Source organism: Triturus cristatus, chromosome 8 (genome assembly GCF_964204655.1).
Source record: "Triturus cristatus chromosome 8, aTriCri1.1, whole genome shotgun sequence".
Classification (NCBI taxonomy): Eukaryota; Metazoa; Chordata; class Amphibia; order Caudata; family Salamandridae; genus Triturus; species Triturus cristatus.
The window spans coordinates 1124406602-1124412601 of NC_140591.1; the positions used below are offsets into that span (position 1 = coordinate 1124406602).

A 6000-nucleotide genomic window follows, 5' to 3' on the forward strand; every position below is an offset into this window, starting at 1 on the left:
CCGTCCGCGCCTGCGGCTTTACCATTCGCACTTTTTTGCAAAGCTAATTTAATCTCTTCTGGTGATATTGGTAAAGATTTGACGGGTTGTACCAATATAAAATGTCCTTTACTCCTCTCACTTATTTTTACACCATCTGGGTTAAAAATGCCTTCAAAATGGGCAACCCAGTCTTCCGGCGGTACCACAGTATCAATATTTACTGTTGTATTCTCTTTAAAGAAGGGATGGTTAACTGTTTTCCAGAAGAGAACTGAATCTTTCATCTCTGCAACCTGGATTAGTTTCTCCCATGCCCCTTCACGGATCTCCCTTTTTCTTTCTTTCAAGGTATTTTTATAGATTTTCCTCGAACTGCAAATCCTTGCGCTATCTCTTGGCATTTGCTTTAGGGCCAATTTCAGTTCCCCATTCAACTTTGAACATTCGTGGTTAAACCATCTAGGGTTAGGTTCACAAACCTTCTTCTGTCTTTTGCTAGTTAAGTCGCCGGCAATTTCAGTTGTAATTTTATTAAAAGCAGATGTTATCGCCAGACTCTGGGCAGAACTATCCAGGCAGGTTTCTAGATCCCTTTGTATTTTTTCTTTAAGGTTTGTCATAAATATAACCGGATTCGCTCCTGACCATTTTATTGACACTCCATTATTCCCCTGTGTAACAATGTCGTTTTCCACTCTCTTACCCTGTTCTTTTTGTGTCAGATTTAGTCTTAATTACACTATTAGGGGGTGATGGTCGCTAAGAACGCTGATATTAATCATTACTTTTTCCACCAATTCACTGCAATTTGCTGATACAATAAAATGGTCTATATTTGAAGATGGCCTTGCTCCCAATAAAGTTTGTATATTAGTTTCCCCTTCCCCAGTGGTGTGTTCCAGGATCACTAAATCATATTTATGCACCGCATTAGTGAAGGATTCCCCATACAAGTTGTGGGAAAAATAGGGGTTCCTATCTCCTAGATGGTCACAATATCGGCTGGGCTCTCCTGCTTCGTAAACGCATTTAACACAATTAAAGTCCCCTGCCCATATTAATACATAGTCACCACCTACACCCTCCAGGAAGACCACATTGTTAATTCTGATTGTCCTGGGTAATTGTGGATTTTGCAGCACCCTTGTAGGGGGTGGGATGCCATCTTTATATGGCATTAGTCCGGGTGTGATTTGTAATGTCAAGGCGTCCTTTACGGTCACAGCAGTAGTGTTCTCTCTTTGATTAATAGAGCGGTTAGTAATTTGGCCTCTATTTTCTCTGACACTTTCCGTTGGGTTAGGAACTGACTTAGTTGGCTTAGTGGTACTGATTACCTTATTCGTGGATTTAGAGGGTAAAATTTCAATAACCATTTCCGTTAAAAAAGCCATATCTTTCTGTATTAGTTTAACTTCTGACATTAAGCGTCTTTCTACACTGTCCAATTGGAGTTATTTTTCCCCCCTTCTCGTCCCTGGGTTATTTTCTCCCTTTTTTTGTTTAGATTTAGATTTAGTTTTGATCTTTGTTGGTAACTGCTCCACAATTCGCAAAGCTTCTTTCTTTTTTTTTGCGGAAGGTGATATTGGGAGCGTGTATATATCACTCTTACTACGCCACTGCACAAAACAGTGTAGAAAGCAAACAGACGTTTACAATGTGACCTACGAAGCACTTCAAGATATGAGCATCTCAAGAGCCACTCTTTCAAATACACCTGGGGCCGTATTGCACATACAGCGCAGTTTCCTTGATTGCAACGGCACACTATTTAAAATGTGCACCGGGCGCAGTTAAGGAAAATGCCTAGTATTGGGGTGCATGCGCTGCCTCCAGGGTAGCCACAAACTCGCGCTGACCCAGGGCAGCTGTGAACTCGCGCTGCCCCCAGGGCAGCCGCAAACTCACGCTGCCCCCTCGCAGCAAATTCCAGTGAAAATCGGAGTGGCTGCTTTGAAGCTGCTCCGTGCTTTCACAGTGCAGGCGGCAACCCATCCGCTCTTTGAAAGAGGATTAGAGATCCCCTTGCAGGCGAGTGCAGGACTGCACTCCCCTGCAAGGAGATGTCTGGGGAGTCCATTGGCCCGACTTTCCACCCTCCAGAGGGCTGCAGTCGGAGTGCACTGACAGTGTGCCACCTTTTAGGTGGCGCACTGTCAGTTTGCCTCTTGAGAGCTTCTTTGCCTCTGCGCCAATGTCTGTAATACGGGACGGGTGCATAGGAAAAGGGATTCCCTCATTTGCATGGGGCACACCCCCATGCAAATGAGGGAACGCCCTCAGAAGATATCGCTGGCGCTTTACGTGTGCCAGCGCTATCGGTATTACAGAAGGGGTCGCACACGCATCTGCGTCCCCTTCATTAATACCAAAGCGGGCGCCACTGATAGTGACGCTTTTTCCTTACCTGTAGGAACATGACATTCTTTTCTGCTTGTATGGTTGGTGGTATCATCTGTCATGATCCATCAGTGACAACATGGGTTTCACCAGGGTTGGACTGATCTATAGGGCAATCAGACACTGTCCGGCGGGCTGGTCTGAGAGGTCACCATTGAGCCTGTTTTTGACTTTTTGTGGGCCTGTTCTTCAATGAGGTGGGACGGTTGTTACTGTGGATTTCCTACATAATAAACCAAACTTTGTCTGTAGCGGCTCAAATCCATGCAGTCTTCCATACCGTGCAAAACACTTGTACAGTGTATTTTTACGTGCTCAAAACTGGCCCAGTTTACAAACTTGGGCCACTTTTTTTTAGCTATCTAATTTACAAAAGGGAGCCACTTTTATTCTGGCTCCCGGGCCTATTTTCTGTCCCATTCCAACCATGTGTTCACATCATTACTCCACAGTCAGTATGCATGGTTAATGTGACACATGGCATTTGGAGTTTCCCCAGGCCACTGCAACCCCCCACTCTGGCGGGAAGCTTGGCCGGAAACCCCATACAAGGACAGGGGATGTGCCAGCCTGCCCACCCCACCCCTCAGGTGGGGGAGGCGAGGTGAAGCACATCTCCGGGCTCTCGCCATCTTGAAGATGGGAGGCCCTACCCTATCAGGATTAGGCTGCTGCCCCCCTCCCACAGGAGAGAGGCAGGATAGGGGGTGTAAACAGAAGCCCTGCAAATTTCTTGCACACATTTCCATGATTTTCAGATTTTTTTCTCCCTATTTGATCTGATATTGCAATTTGTGCTTTTTTTAAGTCGTCTACTTTAATTTTCATGTGAAAACTATGAGTATTATGTGTATTTTGCACATGTTTTGCGGTGGCACAAAAATCTGTAGTTCATGACGTATTTGGTAGCAAAGTTTTTTGTTTTTGTTTTACCATCAATTTGCAACAAAAAATGGAGGCGATCAACAATCAAAATTCAAAATCTGGCCGAAAAAAATGCTTCAAGCTCAATACAAGTTTGCAACTCTACTCTACAATAAATAAATACACCAGAATAGGGCAGACAAACACCAGGGGTATTAAAAAATATGCCATTAAGCACAGTTAATGAAATAACTCTGTGAATTGCAAGTGACTGTGCAAGGATTCTACGCCAGATTACGCTCTCGTCATAAAAAAACATTTACTGCCCTTGTTGCAATGTGCCTTATGCCAGTGAGAAGGGATCAGAACCGGGCACCCTAAAAGCAAATGGTGGGGCACACATTCCCCTGGCGCTACCACCAGAAGCGTACCAGCCAAGGGCACGCTTCTTTCAACAACTAGTCGCAAGTTAATGTATACTGGTGGATACCTAGCTGCAACATTTATAAACATGGTAAAACATCAATTGTGAATCTTTTGCCTGCTTTGCATTGTAGGACAACATTATTTCTAATATGTCTATAATTCATCATCTCGATTGATACATGTTTTTAGTTTTTTTCTCTGTCCACTAGAAACTTTCTTTTTAGTAACAGTAATAGAGCCAGAAACGAGAAATGCCAAGTTGGCAACTTTCCCGAAAAACAATTGAAAGAAAGATGCAATGGTCAGGGTCTATACATGTCAATTATATGTGGGAATACTGAAAAAAGGCCCATGAAATGCATGGCACAATTTAACTGTAAGATGGACCTCTTAAAATACCCTCACAGAACCACCAGGCTCCTGGCAGAAAATGCTGCTTCCCTGGGTGCCAGGAAATGGAGGAACAACCCTCAAAGTCTCAAACAGATCCTGCAAATAAAAATCTCCTAGACATCCCTCAAACCCAGGGGAGGAGATGTTGCCTAATGGCAAGATATGCCAACATCCTGCAATTTCGGGCAAAACGCTCATTTTCCCTTGCTATAAAAAAAATAAAGCATGTATCTTTAAAGTAGTCTGGTGCTCGTGTAGAGCACTGTAATGCCCTTAGGCCGAGCTAAGTAAAAATGCAACAAAAAAAAAACATATATATATAAACACACAAACACACACATGCGCACACACACATAAAACCACCAAAAACCCACTGTATTCAATCACTACCACACTAACGTTTTTTTTCCTCCTCTACTATTTCTGTATTTTGTAACGCATTACAACGTCCCAGTGTTTCAGCGCTATATTATGTTAAAAATGAATAAAATAATAAAACGATGCCCCTACCTTGACTGTATGTTCGTCGCCTGTGATCTGCTACAGTGTCCAATGAAGGTCTCAGGCAGAGGTGGTCCTTGTCACAGCTCTGACCTCTTGTCTGCCTGCTCTTGGTAGATATGGTAGATTTATACCCTATTGGACACGCTTCCCACCAAGCTGCTCCTTCTGTGACCCTGTGTATGTTTTTCTTCCGTGGCACACAATGGCTGCAGTTTTTCATGTGTGTGACACTTTCGGGTAGGCGAGGAATCGCCCTCGGCAGCGCTCGCCTCGACTTTTTATCTCCTCGGCCAGGAGTGGAATTTCCTCGCCTATTTCCCAATTTGCCCGGTATCAGAAAATAAACAGCGCTCGATTGACACACCTTTTCCCCTCCCCGAGGCAGAGCGCATCCCCGCATCCTTGTTGCCTAAATGAGGAAATGACTTGAAAGTAAAGAAGTCAGTTTCCTTATTTGAGACGCGATGACCCAAGCATTTCCAGATGACTTGTAAGGCGAGTTCCTGATGTGCCCTAAAAAGGGAAGAAACACATAGAGTTAATGCAAAGCTGATCTGCGTTCACCTAGGAGCGTTCGAGCGTAAATACATCAGGTTTCTCTCTACTCTTTGCTTGTTGACATGACACACATTCTGTTACAATGGTGGTTCTGGTCACACTTTAATTAGCAGGAAACCCGACTGCTCTTGTAGTATTTGCATTGTTATACCAAGGGCAGAACGTTGTGGATTCAACAGGGTGTATGCGGATAAAGGGAGAAAAGGCATCACTCCTTGCAGTAAAGCACAGAGGTCAAAATGGTCCTAGGTCATGAGGACGGAAGGTTATTTTCAACCACTCTTGATTTTCAGGCAAAACTATTAAGCATTCTGACATTTTGTCGCATATGAATAGAGCTGCAGATTCCCAGATGGCGACATCCACCCTACAGACCATGAACACGGCCACTTGAATTGTGCGATTGTTCGGCTGCGGCGAGTTTCACATAATTATAGATTTGCCACATTTGCCACATGATCCATCATGTGCTGCATAATCTGCAGATAAAAAAAATGTTGTTTCTATCTCAAACTGTTCAAAAGTTATTAAATATGCAGCGACACATGTTGCCGCACGGTGGAAGGCCCTACAAAATTGGTCTGGTCACTTTTCTGTTGCTTGTTGCTATATTTTGGGCGTTAAACTGGCACTAAAATAGTGCAACTAATGCCCAAACATTGTTAACAAGTTCAAAATTGACAAAACAATGAAGTCATACTATCAAAAAATGTGCCACAAATGCCACATAATGTGGCATTTTTTGCTGCATAGTTTACTCAACCCTGCCGCAACTTTTGGCCCTCCACTGCCGCATAATTCCAGTGGCCCTTCCCATGAGTCAAGCTGACAGCCAGGGTAAGAGTAGCATGAGAGAGAGAGAGAGAGAGA

At 43.9% G+C, this 6000-nt stretch overlaps 1 protein-coding gene across 1 annotated transcript in view; it reads right to left on the reverse strand.

The window, feature by feature from the left end:
- LOC146805481 (interleukin-1 receptor type 2-like) overlaps positions 1-4982 on the reverse strand; it is a 90213-nt gene extending 85231 nt beyond the window's left edge. Inside the window, exon 1 of the mRNA XM_085622743.1 lies at positions 4579-4982. The gene's annotated coding sequence lies outside the window, so the exon portion shown is untranslated. The remainder of the gene's footprint in view (positions 1-4578) is intronic.
- Between the last annotated feature and the right edge of the window lie 1018 nt (positions 4983-6000).